At 47.3% G+C, this 19,256-nt stretch overlaps 1 long non-coding RNA gene across 2 annotated transcripts; it reads left to right on the top strand.

The window, feature by feature from the left end:
• Positions 1-11,122: 11,122 nt before the first annotated feature.
• Positions 11,123-18,538, top strand: LOC116275343. 2 transcript variants are annotated; one of them, XR_004184384.1, is made up of 3 exons: positions 12,884-12,899; positions 12,994-13,132; positions 16,850-18,538. It is a non-coding gene; the product is annotated as an uncharacterized LOC116275343 (long non-coding RNA). The 2 variants fall into 2 exon arrangements; XR_004184383.1 differs by having other exon boundaries at positions 11,123-13,132.
• Positions 18,539-19,256: the final 718 nt, after the last annotated feature.

The following is a 19,256-nucleotide window of genomic DNA, read 5'->3' as shown; positions in this document are numbered from 1 at the left end:
AGTAATAAATAAATGTAATGTAAAATAAAAGTAATAAATGTATAATAATAAATACTCAATCCATAGAATAAAAAATAAATAAATCTCTAAAAATAAAATAATCTCATCCCAAAGATAAAAATGATGTAATAATAAATGCAGATTGTAATAATAAAGGAATAAGTAATATTAATGTCTCGTAAATATATGTGTGAGTAAAGACAAAGTAATAAATACTAAATGGTACTTGGTAAGATAAAAAGTAATGTAAATACAAATGAAATGTAGTAGAATAAAAGGTAATGTAAATTACTAGTAGTATTAGCAGTAAAGAATAAAGTAATAATAAATACTATATGTATAATGAGTAAAGGAATAAAGTAATATTCTATGTAAATAGCAATGGGAATAAAAGTAATATTACTACTAGTAGTAGCAATTAAAGAGATAAAGTAATATTAAAATACTAAAGTAGTAGCAATTAAAAGATAAAGAGTAATGTAAATACTAGTAGTAGCAGTAGAGAATAAAAGAGTAATATTAAATAATGAAGTAGTAATAAATGGGAATAAAAGTAATAAGTAATATAATGGTGGTGAAAGGGATGAGGGTGGTGTTAGTGCTGGTGGTAACGGTGGGGATGAGGGTGATGTTAGTGATGGTGGTGACAGTGGTCACCCCACATCTCTCTTTGAGCAGTTGGGTCCCAGTGTTATCACCAGAATCTCCTGATGTCTATACCTCCTGTCTGCACCGGGGGTTTTGGTGCACAGCATGTCTCATCACCCCATCCTGTTAGTCACCCCCAAGGGCAGCTGTCCCTGCCCCTCTTCCGTGGTCAGCTCTATAGGGCAGGAACCAGCGCTCACACCCAGAGCTATGGCAGCTGGTAGTCTTTCCGGGTGGTGGGATTACCCACCCTCCAGCCTAAGAGCAGCCCCTCCTCCCAGGCCTGAGGGATTCATCTGTTGATGAGGCGGATGGGCAGAGGGCAGACCTCCTGCCGTGCTCAGGCAAATCAGACTTTGGCGGGGAGTCCTGAACAGTCTTGTGCATGTATGAGCAATGGGAGAAAAGAGGACTCTCTAAACTATTTCTTAGAACGATAAGCTTGGGAATGAGATTTGCCTTGAAGAAAGGTTTCAAAGACAGCTTTTAGGGGTCATGGTTCTTCCAGAGAAGCAGAACATATCAGCAGGCAGGTCCTGTGGAGAGGCCAGGTCCAGTCACGCATCTTCCCATCTCCCGCTCTTCCCAGGAGCCCTTTGCACAGAAAGAGCAGTTTCCTCAATCACATCTCATCCCATCCCCAGGAGTTCTCGGTCTATCTCCCTTGCCCTTGATTGACATGATGCCAGTTGTCATTTCTTTGGTTTGGTGCATGTTCCATATTTATTGATCTATCTGGCTCCTGTGCCCAGTTCCAGCGGGGATGGTAAGGCTCTGGAGGGCAGTGCCCCTGATCTTCCTCAAATGTCCCACATGGCATTTAGCAGCAGTAGGAGGGCACCCCCACATTCTGCATCTCCCAGGGACCTAGAATGGTGCTTTGTACATACCTTCAAATGCCTACCGAATAGACAAGTAGCCAGTGACAGGTGGGGGTGAATGTCGTTGTCTCAAAGTAGGCTCTATCCTTGTCCTTCCTGACTCAGGTGGCCTGAAATGCTGTGTGCATGCGCTGGGGTTATGCTCAAGGTGGGCTGCAATGTGGGTGCCTCTGGAGGGGAGCCACTCAGCTCCAACACCTCTTTTAAACACAGCCTGGGGTCTACTGGGGAACTTGCCTCTTCCATCTCCCCAGGAGACTCTTTGTGATTTTAAGCAATCAATATTATTAGATTTTTAAAAACAAATTCCTCATCCAGTCAGTTTTCATGCCAAACTCAAAAATGCTTCAAAACTCAACACCCTCCACATCTGAATGTCTAGTGAAACTGCTAACCCCTGATTTTACTGCAAGATTCATTGTGGGGTTGGGGGCTGGAAGAGGATTGAGCTGGAGAAACCCAACAAAGCCCCACCACCATCCTAATCTCTCTCTATTACCGAAATGGACGGCAAGATGCGGATTACTGCGGCTATAAATCAGCTTTGTGTTGGGGCTAATCTGATACATTTTTCAAGTGTTGTTCTCTGTTCAGCTTGCAGGGAACTGCTCGGTTGGCACAAAGTTCGCAATCAATCTCCTCTGGTCGCTCCCGCCGGCTCGCCACCTCCTCCGAGCCGTCCTAATATTTTATACATAAACCAGTTTCGATTCACAGGGCATTCCAACTAGTAAATGCTCTAAGATTCATCTTTATGGACTAGCAGCCCAGCCTTGTAGGCGTCCCAGCTTCTTAAGATTAAAAGGAGTTTTATTTGGTGTGTGATGCTGCCTGAGGGGAGGAGATGCTGGTGGCTGGCGGGTTCTATTTTTATTAAGCTTGCTCCTCTCCAGAGAGGAGGAGGAGGCGAGGCCTCGAGGGCGGGGCCCTGGAAATGCAGCCTCTTCATTGCCCCTCTTATTCCAGACCCTCCCAGCCCTGTGTCTGGGGCCCTTTGAGGTTCCCCAAGGCCTAAGCAAACAGGGGTGTTTGCAGCGACCAGGTGTGCGTCTCGGCTGGTCACAGGGTTGCAGCCCAGTACCCAGGGAAGACGGATCCAGGATCAAATAGATTAGGACAACCGCTGGGGGAGGGGCCGGCCCTACCGGAGGAAATGAAAATAGTTGCAGTTTCATTTGCTTTAAAGCACAGCCCTCTTAATAAATGCGCACAGCAAATGTGCTGAGCAAACACCTCGGCATTCATCAATATGCGGGGGCTGTTTATTGCCTCATAAACTTGGAAGCAAGTGATATTGTCTCCTAAATCAATGGCTGCACGGACAGTCTTGGCGCTCCAGGAGAACGGCACAGCCAGGCCGCGCCCGCGCTTAAATTAATGGCTGGAGCAGTGACTGGAAGGTGCTTAGTCACTGCCGAGGGGATTAGGAGCCATTCCAGGGGATGAGCAACCAGCGTGAGTGAGTGTGTGTTTTGGGGGAGGGCTGATGGGCTGTGAGGGTGTCCCCACATAGGAGCTGCACTCCAGGGTGCAGGGGCGGATGACCCAGCCCTGGGGAGGGAGGAGGGGAAGGTCTGGCTGAACTGGGCTCCAGCCCCCTACTCCAGGGGATCCCCAGCACCTTGCAGCCGGCCAGCTTGGGGTAATTGCTGAGGAAGAGGGTGGAGAGAGGGGAGCCAGGCAGCCAGGTCTCCAAGGGGGATCCCGGGAAGTGTTTATGGAGGTAGACGCTGCAGTGGGGACAGTCCCACAGGGGCCTGGCCGCTTCTGGAAGGCTTCCAAGGTGGGATGGAGAAAAGGACACCTGCCCTTGGAAAATGCTGTCGTGTTGCCCAAGCACCAGCCCATTAATGAAGCGCGCTCAGGAGGAGCACTGCGGGCAAAGCCGGCTGCTGCCCTGCGCTGCCTGTGGGGTGTTGAATGGTGGCCCCCAAAGATATGTGTGCATCCTAGTCCCTAGAACCTGTGAATATGACCTTATTTGAAAAAGGGGTCTTTGCAGATATAATTAAGGATCCTGACATGAGGAGATCATCCTGGGTTACCTGCGTGGGCCCTAAATCCAGTGGCAAGCGTCCTTTAAGACAGAGGCAAAGGGAGATTTGAGACAGGTAGAAGGGAAAAACAGGAGAGGAGGAGGCCACGTGGAGTCTGAGGCAGAGCCTGGAGTGAGGTGGCTGCAAGCCAAGGAATGCCAGACACTGCCAGTGGCCACTTGGTTTAGGGCTTCTGGCCTCCAAGCCACGAGAGAATGAACATCTGTTGTTTTAAGCCACCAAGGCTGTGGTCATTGGTAACAGCAGCCACAGAAACCAATATACTTCTCTTCCCCAAACCTGGGCTCCCCTAGAGTCCAGCAGCTGTGATCTACATTTCTGGGGATGACTGGTTCTGGCCAGAGGTGCCCAAACCAGTGGGGGCAGCCCAGCCTGGCAGAGCCTTGGAAAGACTCCAAGCTTTCTTCTCTTGGCCTCAGCAAACACTCCTGTATAATAATAGCACCATTCAAAGCGCAGGTGGTTTTGTTCGCCTGAATTTGTTAACTTACTCAGGCACTCGGCAACTTATGCCAAGCAACAGGATCACTTAAAGCTGCAGGTGCCCCCAGAATTTTACTGAGGTGAAAATTGGGCCTGGGCAACATGGTGAAACCCCATCTCTACTAAAAATACAAACATTATCTGGGCGCTGTAGCACCCGCCTGTAATCCCAGCTACTTGGAAGGCTGAGGCAGGAGAATCGCTTGATCCCGGGAGGCAGAGGTTGCAGTGAGCCGAGATCGTATCATTGCACTCCCGGTGTGTGTGTGTGTGTGTGTGTGTGTGTGTGTGTGTGTTTAATGGACCTTGGGATGAGCGACAGGAAGCTGTGATGCCAGGCGTGAGGCTTGCACCCAGCTCACCCATGCTGCCCCAGGATGACTTCCTTGTCCACACCCCAGCCGCTTTCCAGTTAAACATTTATTCTCAACCCTGGCCCCAGGTCCTTGTGTCTTGAGTTGTCTCATTTGTTTCCCTTCATGTGCCTGAGCCCGGGCAAAGAGGTTCGTAAGTCATCTCACAAGACTTATGAACTTGTGCTAACTGACTTACTGACAGACAGAAGTGGATGCAGAGCCAGGTTCCCTCTGATAAATGCAAGAGGGTGCCATGGGGGAAAATCCTGGTATTTTCTGGAGGGTCTCACATTACCTTGATAATTTTGAGTGTGGTTTAAGGTTCACCTCTCTGCCTTAGAGCATCAGAAACCCCAAATTGTTCTCACCCAGAGACCGAGGGCTTCCTCTCGCAGGAGGCCCACAGGAAACTGTTGTGGTGGGCTGCAGGATAACAATGTATTAACTCATGGTGATAAATATTTCGGCTCTACTGTGGGAAATTGCCAATATTTGAATGCTTCTGCCCTATAAAAGTGGCAATTTCATATGGTTCCACACTACTATCACCACAGGGGTCTGGGATACTCAGATCCCTTTGACCGCAATTGTCCCCTGCAGGCCTCACATGTGGGAAACCCCTTTCTAATCCAAGAGGTTCTTGGTGAGCAATGAACTGCAGCAGGGATTCCGGGGTGAGAGGGTGAGGAACAAACAGGCAGACCCTGCCAGCTGTCAGCTGGGAGCCAGCCTGGCCCCCACCACTCCACCATGATGGTCTTTTGTTGAACAAACACAATTTTCCTGGACACCAACATTAAACAAAGCAACTCTGTGACTGGATGGGGGAGACAAAAACAAGGCCACTTGTTCAAACAAGGTAATCACGTTTGAACACAGACACACACAGCATGCCATTCAAACCACAAAAACAAGCACATGTGCCTCCCTCTCATCCAATGTCAATGATGGCGACTTCCTTACCAATGACAGCCTTAGCTCGCTCTATCCCTTCTCATCCTGGATAAAAACTAGTGATATCCAATCATACTCAATCCAGAGCAAATGCTCCCCAAGTCACCTAACACTAGCTCAACTCCTATAACAAGGTCACCCACCACCCTCTTACTGAGACACCCCAAGCTTCCCTGTGGTGTGCAGTTTCCCCTGTGGCAACAAGTACCCAGAAACCCAACTTTATTCAACTATGTGTTCCTGGTTTCTTTGGCTCATGGGCATTGATCATGGCAACAGGCTCTGCCAGCCTGGACCTGGCCATCTCTGCATTGATGATAGGCCCACCACCACCGCCACTATAACCACTTCCACCAGTACCACAATGGCAATCCCCTCACCAGTATCACTGCCACCCCTACCAGCACAGTCCTCACCACCTCTTCCTAACTGCTAAGTGAGGTATACACATTTTATCCTCCTTTAATTCCATGAGTTAAGAACTGTTGTTTCCACTTTCCCAAATGAAGCTATTATGGCTTACTGAGGTGTTATAGACTAAATGTTTGTGTCCTCCTCCAAATTCATGTGTTGAGATCCTCTTCCCCAGTGTCATGGCATTAGGAGGTGAGAGCTTTGGGAGGAGATTAGGTCATGAGGGTGGGGACTTCATGAATGGGATTAGTGCCTTTATAAAGGACACAAGGAGAGGACTGCCACCTGCAACTTGGACAGCCATCACCAGTACTCAGCCAAGCTGCACCCTTTGTTATAGGGGCTTTAACGGACTGAGACACAATGTTAGGTAACTAACTCAAGATCGCACAGCTCAGAACTGGCAGAGCAGAGCTTTGGATCCCCAGTCAGCCAGGGACACTCTACTGTTTCCCCTGAAGCAGAAGGCTTCAGGCCACCCCAAACCCATCCCACCCACCCCACTTCTCCTCAGTTCCCACCCCTTTCCCTCCTCTCCTTCCCCCTGCTCAGATATGAGCTGCTGGCAGTTGCTCTGAGACCCTCCAGGGCAGTCCTGGCTGGCCCCATCTGACTTGCAAATTGTTGTGTTTCTTTAAGGTGGCTTTGCATGCATTGTCTCCAGTGCCTTGTGTGTGGATTTCACAATTGAATGTGTACAGGAAGATGTTATTTCCTTCATACCAAGTCCTTCAGTCTATCTCCCTGTTGCCGCCATGTGCCAAATGCAGTGAGCACATAAATTCTTTCCAAAGCCAAGAATAGAAACCAAGATTTATGAGTCTCAATCTATTACTGTAACCAGCAGGATCACTTTCTCCCCATATCCTTTATTTCATGGCCATATTTTTCTTCGTCAATGGCACCTTTTTAAGATGCTATATAAAGAGGCCCAATTCAAAGTTTTAAATTCAGATTATTTGAGCTATTTGAGAACATTCTAAGCAGCTGAACTATGGGGTGAAATACCCTTTTTACATGCTCGAATAAGTCCAAACAGCTTAAAGGATTTTCTTCAAGTTTTCAGAAAAAAAAAATGATTTACTTCTGGATTGAGGAAAAAATATGATAAATTTCTACACAAAAGCAATGCCTTGAGAGAGAAATCGCTTATGTGGCTGTGAAAATCAGGGGCTTTGTAGCAAATGCAACCCAGCCTACAAGCAGAGGTCCCCCGGGCTCTTAATGGAGATGTCAAGGGTGTTTGCAGAGAAGCAGGCTCAGGTGGGTTTAGGGGGTGTCTGAAGGCTGAGATCTCTTTTTCCAGTGTGTGTTTATACTAAACCCCAGAGATAAGGATTAGAGGTCGGGCAAGGTGGCTCATGCCTGTAATCCCAGGAATTTGGGAGGCCAAGGAGGGTGGATTGCTTGAGGCCAGGAGTTCGAGACGAGCCTGACCAACATGGCAAAAACCCCTTCTCTACTAAAAAATACAAAAATTAGCTGGGCATGGTTGCACATGCCTGTAATTCCAGCTACTCCAGAGGCTGAGGCAGGAGAATCGCTTGAACCCGGGAGATGGAGGTTGCAGTGAGCTGAGATTGTGCCACTGCACTCCTGGGAGACAGAGAAAGACTGTCTCAAGGAAAAAAAAAAAAGAGGGATTAGAAACAAATCACGCTCACCATAAAGTAGTTTAAATTGTTATTGATTCTGTTGAGTGTGAATGGGGAGCTTTTCAGTTAGGACACGAGGGCGACAGGTGACACAGTTCACGGGAATGGCAGTAGCATTCCTGGCACTCCAGGGAATTTCTCCTTTTATTGTTAGTGAGGCTGCACTGTGGTCTAGAAGCAGCTTCCAAAAATCTTCAAAAGACACGTCACTGAGATGGTGGCTGCTCACTCTCTGAGCTCCCGTGTGCATGAAAACACTTCTCTGCAGAAGCTGTGGAAGAAACGGTGCTGCAGTCTGCGGTCTGCACCCCGGGATCTGCCTGCGGCACTTACCTGCTCCTGGGCCACTCCTGGAGGAATGCTCTCCAGACTCAGGGTCCTCTCCTGATTGGGGGCAGGGGGGTGCTTCAAAATGTCCTCTCTGATCATCTATGACAATGAGTCTGTGTTCAACAAACAGCATTGTTCCATGTGAGCCGCACGGAGACCTCACCCTGTCCATGAACTGCCGGACGACAAGAGAGCCCATGCTATTGTCTTTCTTGAGAAAAACCTTTAAACCAGGTTCAAGGGTTCCTTAAGCCTTGGATGGGTATCCAATTACTTTTCTTTTCCCTCAATGTATCATTTAAAAAACTGGCTCCATAGAACACTTGTCTGATCTGTTTTGCTCACAGACAACCCCCACTCTCCCCCCAAGAAAGACAAACCCCAGTCTCCCCAGACAGCAACCCCATCTCCTTGAAGACCTTGGGCAGCTGCCAGCAGGGATAAGAGCCACGTGCTTTTCATCACACCAGGGAGGCCATGTTCTGTTGTTTGGTTTTAATATTTCACAAATGGTGATTCCAGCCAGAAATGAAAGCATTAAAAGGCTCTCTGGCTCATAAGCCCCCTGCCTGGCCCTGTCCTGCGTGGGCAGGTCGTCACTCCTGATGCAAGCAGCAAATGCTCAGCAGGCCTCTGCACTTTCCATGAAACGCAAACCCTCCAAGCTTACAGCCGAGCAGAGGGTGCAGGCGGCCCCCTGTGCAGTCCCCTCCTTCCCCAGACCCGCTTCTCCCGCACCGCGGGGCCCATCCCCCAATGGGGGCCTCTATTTGGTCTGGTCAGCGCGGGGCCCCGGCCCTCCCACCAGCGGGGTCCTGTGGCCTTGTTGTGGGGAAGCCCTGAGCCTCTGGTCCTCAGGGCCCCAAAGTCAAAAGAAGGCTGCTCTGTGGGGCGCTGGTCTCCTTTGGCCGCTAGAGCACCACAGGGCCGAGATGTATCAGTGCATCCGCAGCCGCGTCAGAAATACATTGATTTTTGTTACAGCCACGAGGCCCATCCAATTAAAAATAATCACCAGTGTGTTCCAAGTCCTTATTCTTGCCAAATGCATTGACGGCTGCTCACATGGAACAATGCTGTTTGTTGGACATGGACTCATTTTCACAGCTGACCAGAGAAGAAATTTTGAAGCATACCCCTGCCCCCAATCCTGGGCGGTCTGGAGGTTTGCCGAGGTGGTATTAATCCGCTTAGGCCTTTAGGGGGCTCGGGCAAGGGCGGCTTTCCTTGTCTGGGGCTGGAGTAATCACTAACCGTTTATAAGGTTTCTATCTAGAGTCAGGGTACAGGCCAAGGTGCAGTCGCAGAGAGAGAGGAGAGATAACGACCCTATATGGTGCCTGGGAAGCATTTATAAACTGCCAACAGGTTGGGAGGGGAAGGACAGGCAGGTCCTTGAAAATTACAGAGCTGTGGATGCACATCTGGTACCACTATGTAAACATGAAGGACAAATAGGATAGAGACAGGATACGAACCTGCCCAGGTAGGACTGTTTATTTGCTTATTGGTAATGGCAGTGATGGGATGGAAAAGTCAGCCATTGATATCAGACAAACCTGGATTTGAATCCTAGCTCTACCACCAACTAGCTGTGTGACCTTAGGCAATCACTTACCCTCTCTGATGGCTGGTTTAATCATCTTTAAAATCTGGCTAATAATACCTTCCTGCAGGGGTTGAATGGCATTATCACTTATAAAGCCTTTAGAATAGTACCGGGTGAATACTAAGTCATCAAAGAACACAATTTTGATTGATTTCTCAGTTTTCTGTAACTCTCAGCAATCTTCCGAATGTCTATTTGCTCAAGTCTGGAAGTATCCCAATAGTCTATATTTAACTTTTTTTCCCCCTTCTGGTTGAGGGTAGCAAGGAATGAGAAACTATATACAGAAGAAGATTCCTTGACAATCCCTACTTTTTATTTCTAGAGATATTCTTTCTTTCCAAACTTCTAAAAGGTTTCCTTTGTAGCCCAGATTTCTGTGTAGTAGAGTAAGCAACCATAGCAAGTTTTTGTTGTTGTTGTTGTTGTTTTAAATAGAGTCTGGCTCTGTTGCCAAGGCTGGAGTGCAGTGGTGCGATCTCCGCTCAGTGCAACCTCTGCCTCCCAGGTTCAAGCGATTCTCCTGCCTCCGGAGTTGAGCAATTCTGCCTCAGCCTCCCGAGTAGCTGGGATTACAGGCATGTGCCACCACGCCAGGCTAATTTTTTGTATTTTTAGTTGAGATAGGGTTTCACCATGTTGCCCAGGCTGGTCTTGAACTCCTGACTTCAAGTGATCCACCAGCCTCAGCCTCCCAAGTGCTGGGATTACAGGTGTGAGCCAACATGCCTGGCCCAGTCATACCATGGTCTGGCGAATATGGATGCAGAATGTCCGGGTGTTAGCAGTGTATCTGGGGGTGGGGCGGTTCTCATTGTCCTTGCTGGTGTGGTGTTTCTTTTCATGTGGTCTTTAGGTGTGTGGCTGACTGAGGCCATGCTTAGGCAGTGGGCTGGGGAATTCATCCACCTGCTTTTAATCCCTACCATGAACTCATTTTGCCATCCAAGTTCTCCAGGTCTCAGTTTGTCTGTTAAACAGGGATAATAAGGATAATACCCTCTTCCTGGGATTGTGGACCCTGGACACTGAGTTTTAGGTTCCTGACATCAAACGGACTGTTATTTTGTAATATTGCACTCTTCCAAAATATCTTTTTCTAGAAAGTAACCAAATGATTTGTGACTCAGAGTTGAGATCCCCCTGCTCAGTGTATTCACCAGAACTTAGTAGGTTTGTTCCTTTTAATTTAGCCATTTTAGCAGGGGGGAGTGGTTCTAATTTGCATTGCCCTAGAGACCAATGATTTTGAGCATCTTTTCATGTGGTTATTTCCCATCTATATATCTTCTTTGACATTATCTGACAATTTGGCAAATTGTTCAAATCTTCTGCTGTTTTTGCACTGTTTTCTTTTTTATTATTTCGAGAGTTTAACAACTATATTCTAGGTACAAGTCCTTTATAAGTATTTTGCCAATATTTTGTCCCAATTTATAGCATGTGTTTTTGTTCTCTTAACACTGTCTTTTTTTTCTTTGATATAAGGTCTCTCTCTGTCACCCAGACTGGAGTACAGTGTCATGATCACAGCTCACTGGAACCTCAACTTTCCTGGGCTCAAGTGATCCTCCCACCTGAGCCTCATGAGTAGCTGGGACTACAGGTGCACACCACCACACCCAGCTAATTTTTTTTGTATTTTCTCTAGAGATGGGGTTTCACCATGTTGCCCAGGCTGATCTCAAACTCCTGGGCTCAAGCGGTTAGCCCAGCTTGGCCTCTCAAAGTGTTGGGATGACAGGTGTGAGCCACATTGTCGTTTGAAGAGCAGAAGTTTTTAATCTTGAACAAGTCTAATTTATCACTTTTTTTTTTCTCTTATGGATCATGCGTTTGGATGTTGTAGCTACGAAACATTTGCCAAACCAAGGTCACAAAATTTTCTCCTACATTTTCTTCTAGGAGTTTTATAGTTTAGTTTTTACACTGAGGTCCAGGATCATTTCAAAGCTAAGTTTGGCATACGATTCAAAGTCTGCATAGAGGTCCCATGTTTTGCATATGGGTGTCCAGTTATTTCAGCATCATTTATTGAAAAGATGATCCTTTCCCCATTGAATTGCCTTTGCACCTTTGTTGAAAATCAGTGAACCACCTACGTGATGAGGGGTCTATTCTAGGGAGCATCTCAATTCATTTTATAATCTTGTATTAAAATTCTCTGCTCCTGGCCTTCATCGCCTGAAACTCCTCCCCGTTATACCCAGACAGGGTCCCCCACTCTCATCCATGGGCACTGCTCACTGTACGGGGTCCCCACCACGAAAGGCACTGACTGATCTTCTGTACCCTGAAGTTCCATGAGCCTTGTCCCAGTGGAGGTTGGCTGTAGATGGGTGCACAGGCCTCTGAGAGGTAGGGGGAGTCCCCCACACCATGTCCTCCAGAAAGCCTGTCATGCGAAGAGCACTCCACACTGTGGACCAAAGTTCTGCATGCCCAAGATGCTCTGAAACCCTGGCCAAGTTGGAGTCCTCAGATCCCCTCTACCTCCTCCCACTCCTGCCGCATCCTTGCCTTCCCTTAACTCCAATCAGGCTGGAGAACCTTCAAGAGAAACTTGACAAGAAGACCCTGTTTGCCTTTGGAATACACGGAAGGTGAACTCCTCCAGCAGCCCGTCTTGGCCGCCTCTCCAGCAGCTGCCTGGGGAGGCAGAGCACGAGCGTCTGAGGGCTGCTGGCTGCATTTCCCAGCAGTTAGGAATTAGATGAAGCCATAACCAGCACTATACTTGGCAAAGCACCTGGACACAATAGTATGCTTAATGAAATGATTAAATGTCTCCACAGCAGAGCTTCATTTCACTGATGTAACTTTGATTGACCTCTGATGAATGCCTGCCAAAACACTAGCGTGGCATGCAGGGGCATGGGCAGGCATCTGCCACCAGGCATGGTTTGGGCCGACCTAGTCCCCTCTATTTTCCCAGCCTGGAGAACTCAGTGCCGTCGTTTCTGCTCTTTAAGTCATGTCCCCTGGAGATAATTGAATGATTACTGAACTGGAAAAATAATAATAAAAAGTTTTCTTTTTTTAAAGAAAATTGGTCCTGGCCAGGCAGAAACGTAGAGAGCTATGTTCCCTAACATTCTTATATTCAATCAACTGAAAATCATATGGTTTGTATCGAGGACGAAACATATTTCCAGAGAGTCCTACCAAGGTGTTCCATGGAAAATATTTTCCAAAGGGACAATTTTAATGTTAAGATTCATTGGAGAAATGCTGTCCACTTTATCTCTTCTGTAAGATTCACAGTGCAGTTCACCTTAGCAAAGATGCTGAGAAGTCTTGAAAGAGATTCACCTGCTTAGCTAAATTCAACTGTTTTTGCAACGTACTTAAGCTGAGAACTCTTTTTTTTTTTTCACCTAATACTTATTAACACCAGGGAACTTGGTTGGGAAATGACTTTGCAGAAAATTCCACGAAATGTTGCCATAGAAGCAGTATCTGTTGCTCTGTTCTATTCAACAAAAGCTGTAGAATCGGTGAAGGGCGAGACGGTGAGGAACTAGGGGCCACACCAGGCACCCTGGCTGCTTCTCTCTGGCATTCCCGGCCTGACCAGATGTGAAAATAAATCATGATGTTTTCCAGCGATCCTGACAAGTGGGGGCTGGAAGCCCCAACCAGAGCTCTGTGATTAACCAGTTGAGTAAGACTGCTTGGACCCCCAGATCAGAAAGAGTCCATCTCCCCGAGCTTACCACAGTATGCGCTGGCCTATGATTGCACAGTAAGTGTATAGCAGATAGTTTTTATCTTTTTCTCTCCTGCCAGTTTTCTAAAGAGATTCATTTTCTCCAAATGACATGACTGAATTAAAAACAGTTTTTTGTTTTTTTTTTTTCCAACTTACTTCCTTCTGCACTGTATCTCTTCCTTCCCCAAACTCATGTTTGGGACTAGGGATCCTGCTATGGAAGACTTACGATTTTTTTTTTTTTTTTTTTTTTTTGAGACAGAGTCTTGCTCTGTCGCCCAGGCTGAAAGGCAGTGGCATGATCTTGGCTCACTGAAACCTCCGTCTCTTGGGTTCAAGAGATTCTCCTGCCTCAACCTCCCAAGTAGCTGGGATTACAGGCACCCACCACCGTGCCTGCCTAATTTTTGTATTTTTAGTAGAGACGGGGTTTCACCATGTTGGTCAGGCTGATCTTGAACTCCTGACCTCAGGTGATCCACCCGCCTTGGCCTCCCAAAGTGCTGGGGTTACAGGTGTGAGCCACCGAGCCTGGCCCACTCTGTCTTTTAAGAGGTATCAGCCATGAAAAAACGGAATGCCACAATGAAAGCTGTTCTCCCCACTTCATATAGAGCCTCCACTGCTGCTAATGCAGAATTAGATTAGGGGCTGACTGTCCCTGTGAAATAAACTCTCCCCACAGTCAGAAAACATCTGGAAACCACAGAGTCAGCAGATAAAGCTCCAACCTTCCCTCTCGTCGCTCCCCAGCTCCCCACACAGTGTGCTGCCCTGTCATCTGCAGCAGGCGCATTCATTCTCATTCTTTATGCCTTGTTATTCTGTCCATTTCTTAATCTATTTATGCTGACTTTATTTTTAGTGGACCTATTGTGACAGTGAATCCTGAAATTGCCTCGGTTGTTTTCTGAAAACGGCCGTTACTGAACCATAATGTAGACCCCAAATAAAATACTGTAAGCCCCAGGCAGTTTCTGGAGGTCTGCAGCAGCTGTCTACATTTAGAGCTGTATATCAATTCTCCCTTCAGAGGGGCTTGCCGGGAGAGGCAGCTTGAAAGGTAATGCCATGTCATATTTAGATGAGCATCTCTGGGTCGCGCTAAAAATGCTCACTTCTTCCCCTTTTGGAGAATTTCTTCAAACATTAATAAATTCCCTCCCCTCTCCCTATCTGTTGTTGGCAAACTATAAAAAATGCAAATGATCCAGAAACCAATTAATTTTTAGAAGGTTGCAGCTGCTTTGCTATATTGACAAGACATGGTGGGCACATTAGGGCGTGTGTCTCTGAGTCTCACGCATGCAGAAGGCATCGACTTCTTGTCGCAGAAGCACCAGCTATCTCCAGATAGGAGCCATCGTTCAGCCGTGTCCAAGCAAACAGATTACTTCCAAATTGCATTCCACATCTGAAGAACCTGCTAATGAAGGAGCCATGCCGAGGCAAGACGGTGGCCTCATGATGTATTTCCAGTAACACAATGAAAAGTTTCACCTTCTTGTACCAAGGAAATGCTCGGTGGAGAAGCAGAGGTGCTGGCACTGTTATTCTTCAGGCCGGCTCTGGTATCTTAAGCCCTAGGGGCTTTGGGGTTACAGCTACTAGAACTTGGTTAGATTTAGAGCTCATAATCGCAAACATCGAAGTCTTTATTTTTCTAGTAGTTCTGCAAAATGTCAAAATAGTATTCCTGCAAGAGAACACCGTCAGTCTTTTTTTCTACTTTCTATGACATTTAACCATACTGTTCACAGCTCACCCAACAGCCATTCCCCTTTTCCATTCTTCCCTTGTAGTAGAAGCTAGATTGGGTTTAGGTAGAGGGATATCGATTGCATAATTTCAACCACCCAAGGTACACTGTGCCTGGTCCAAACTAATCACTGTAATCCCATGTTTGGCCCAGGACTTAGCATGTGACCCAATTGTGGCCAATGAGACACAGAGCAAGCCTGCTGATGGGGCTTCTAGGAAATACTTTTATTTCTCTTCATATACAAGACAAAGACATGTAGGGAAAAGACCTTTCTGCACCTTCCTCAACTTTCTGCCTCCAACGCTTCTGTGTGATGATGTGATACTTGGAACATGGTGGCATCTTGTGACCATGAGGTGACAGGCTTGGCATGGACAGTCGTGTGCTGTGGGTGGCAGAGCAGGTAACCAGGAAGTCTGGTGCCAACACTCATCCTCTTGCACCTGTGCCAGCTGGGACCTCCCACCTCTGGACTTCTGGCCGCATGAGCTGACGGCCTCTCTTCACTGCCCAGTGCCTGTTGGTCAGCTGTTTTGTTACTTGTGATCAAAAGCATTCCTGATGGGTTCAAGACTCTTTGAAGAAACCTTAGAACTGTGTCACCTGGAATCTCTGCTCTCAGCTGCTTGAATCCCCTCCCAGCATTTCCACCAACCTGTGCTTAGGCAATTAGAGAAGGAGGAGCTTACTCTCTCCCGGGCCACTCATGCCACCTGTGGGCCCTTCTGCCAGAGTCTTTCTTCTGTGATGAGGGAATTCAGCTGGACAGCATTCCCTGGGAGGTGTGGGGGCTGAGCCCCTCCCGGAGCCTGCCCGGAAAGAGCAGGGCTTGTCAAAGCCCCAGTGTGGGAGGCACTCAGGTGAGAGCTGCGCTGGCCAGGGATGCCCTGTTCTGCTTCCTCCTGTGAGTTCCCCAGGAGGGAGGGGTTTTTTTCTTTCTAAAAATAGCTTTACTGAAATATAATTCCCATACAACACAATTCACCCATTTAAAGTGTACAATTCGGTGGTTTCTGGTACCGTCACAGACAGGTGCCACCATCACCACAGTCCATTTTAGAACATTTCATCACCTAAAACAAAACAAAACAAACCTTTTCCCTTTAGCTGTCATATTCTCCCAAGTCTCCAGCTTCCCACTCCCTCAGCCCTAGGCAACCACTAATCTGTCTGTCACTCTAGATTGACCTATTCCAGACATTTCGCATGAATGGAACCATGCAATATGTGGTCTTGGTGTCTGGCTTCTCACTTAGCATAATGTTTCCAAGGTTCATCCATGTTTAGCACACATCAGCACTTCATTGTTTTTTAATGACCAAATCGTATTCTGTTGTATTGATATACAATTGGTTCTCCTTATTTTCGGTAGTTCTGTTCTATAAAGTCACCACAAACATTGAATTAGCAAACATTGAAGCACTGCCCCTAGAGGAAATACAGGGTTAGGTTCCCGCAAGCCTCTGGTCACATTTTTGCCTACTGATCGATATGTAATCTTGTTTTATGTGTATTTCTGTTTAAAGACAACTAATTTGATATATATAATGTATCTATATATTTATATACATATGTGCATATGTATATGTGTATAATATGTGCATATATATATATTGTTGGTTCATTAACATTGACGTTATGGCCAACAGCATTTCAACTCATATTTCAGAGGGTGGAGGTTTGTGGAGAGGAGTGTTTTCCTGGAGAGCTCTCAGCATAGATACACTTGTGTGGACCTAAAGTTGCCCAAGCTAGGAGGGCCAGCCCATCCCGGTCTTCCCTGGGTTGAGGGCTTTCCCAGGAGAGTGAACCTTCAGTGCTAAAGCCAGATAGGGACAGCTGTTCACCCTACCTGCCTCCCTACATCTGTCCATGGGTTCTGCATCTCCCCTTTGGAGTGGCACAAAACAAAGATGATCCCCTCTTTCCCAACTCTGAGTGAAGACACATCTGAGTGAGTGAAGACACATCTTGGGTCCACTTCTTAGGCTCAACATCCTCAATTTCTTGGACCTCCTTCGTATTGTGTGAGGTGGCAGAGGCTGCTGACTGATCGCCAGACTCCTCTTCTCTTCTTCTGCACTTTCCAGCCTCTCTTGCAGGTAGGTGTGGCCACAGGAGTTCTAGGATGTGAGCAGAAGGCATGTGGCCACTCACAGTCCTCCATGCTCTTGCACAACGGGAAGCTGCCCTGGGTCACTGCTAGGGGAGGGTTGATCTCCACTCAGGAGCCCCTCCTAGGTGAACAAGCCAGAAGCGGTTGTGCTGGGTCTCTGTGGTTAGGGGCTTACCTGTCACAGCAGCTCCAATCACTTTGACTGACTCACATGCCACAAAGCCTTTTTGTGACCAGCTCACTCCTCTGTACACATTCCTGCCTCTAGACTCCTTTTTTGGAGTCCAGGTGTGGTCTGTGTATCCAAGGCTGAGGCCAATGCTCTCCCTCTTCCCACACCTATCTCTAGGGGTGTTGGGTAAGATACCATTAACTGGGGGAGACCCACCCTGTGGCTGTCCCACACGAAACACTGTTAAACCCCCTAAGCCATTTTCACCCATACCACTGCCAAGTCACGTTTTTCCCATCCTCTGCAGCTGGGGGTTTGGGAACACAATAATGTATTGTGAAAATCACCCATCACCGTAGCTTATTGAGATCCTCTGGATCCTGATTCTGTCCACTGTGCCTTGAGTCTTCCTGCCATCCACTGGTGTCTCCACTCTCCACTGCCTGTTATTCATAAGCATGATCACTACAGTAACAACAGCCAGCACTCCACAATAAACTCTAAGTGCTTCCTGAGTCTCAACTCTTAATCTTCGCAACAATTCTCAAATAGAAACTATTATGATCCCCACTTACAGATGAGTAAACTGAGGCACAGTCAATAACTTGCTCCAGGACAATTAGCTAGTAAGTGACAGAGCTGGACTTAAACCCAGCAATTTGATGCCAGTCATACTCTTAACTCTCAGGCTAACATGTTGTCTACACCTGGATCATGTCTGAATTCAGTCATTGCAGACACAAATAGAGAACACAGATGTGCTCCGAGCAGCTGGGCCCTCTGCTGGAGATGCCTGCAGTTAACACCCCTCTGCTTACAGAGCATGTTTCAGGCATACTTGTTCAACTAGTCACTCAGCCTCAACAGCCTCCAGGCTGTTTCATCATTTTATCCGTGAGGATTTCAAAGGAAACCAGGAGCCGAGTGCCCAGAAAGAAAAGAAGACTGGAATCAGAGAGCATTCAAGTTCAAGGGCCCAGAGGCACAGTAGCCCCGAAGCCTCAAGGACTTTCTACCAAAACTCACAGGTACAACCTTGAAAACACAAGAAAAGAAAACAAGAACTTGCCTTCTTGGGCAAGGGGAGTTGAAAGAGGCTGGGCCCAGAACTCCAGAGATGAAATGGGAGCAGCTGCAGCCTGGCTGTTACTCCAAGTATGTCATGCTGAGAAGTAATGGGAGTGTGTGCTCATCACTGTCTGTGGTGTGGACTTAGGACGTGCCCCCTGGAAGCATCGATTCTGCCCCCTGAATTGCTTGCTGAGGGTGTGCTCTGCAGAGGGGCTGCCCACCCAGCCTCTTTATGTTGACCCATTTTCCTGCTTTATGCAAAGTAATTGGCCAAGCATTGTACAAAAGAAGGATAATTAATCCACTGGCTTAACCCTTGATGAAATTATTTTCTTTTCACTATCCAACCTGAGTGTTGGGAGATATGAGATAGAACGTTGAGAGCCAGAGAAGGATGGCTCTCCCCTCCAGTGGGGCAGCTGGATGGAGGGCAGGTTACCCTGGTGTGTCCCAAGCCCTTGGCCACACACAGCTCATGCTCATTCCTATCAAGGGAAGAACTGCTTTCAGCAAGCTAAAGCTGATTTGAAAGTGGTGCAAGATCTAGAATGTCCATCCTTTAGTTAAAAACTTTTCTCGAATTTCCTGTCCCTTGTCCCCCCGATCCAGACAACCAGGGAGGCAGCCATAGGATCAGATCCTGGCAGGGACAAGGCACCTGCCCTGAGGATAGACAAGGAACACCTGAGTTTCTAACAGGCCCGGGGTGGGTTTCAATAGTGAACAGGCTGCAAATAATAGCAAGTCCTGCTGAACAGCACTGGAAGTTGAATCAACTTCACTTTGCAAGTTCCATCCTGAATTCTATAAGAGTACACACACACACACAGAGTGGGGGGGGAGAGAGAGGGAGGGAGGAGTAGAGAGATGGAGGGGGAGAGAGAGAGGGAGAGGGAGGGGGGGGGGAGAGAGAGAGAGAGAGAGAGAGAGAGAGAGAGAGAGAGAGATTGAGATTAAGATTTTATGTGTTTCTAACCTACAGGATTTCTCTAAACATGCTGTGCAGGTCGTCCAGCAACATAGAATATAGAAAACT

The sequence above is a fragment of the Papio anubis genome, chromosome 6, assembly GCF_008728515.1.
Source record: "Papio anubis isolate 15944 chromosome 6, Panubis1.0, whole genome shotgun sequence".
Taxonomy (NCBI): Eukaryota; Metazoa; Chordata; class Mammalia; order Primates; family Cercopithecidae; genus Papio; species Papio anubis.
This window is presented reverse-complemented; position numbering and strand designations above follow the sequence as displayed.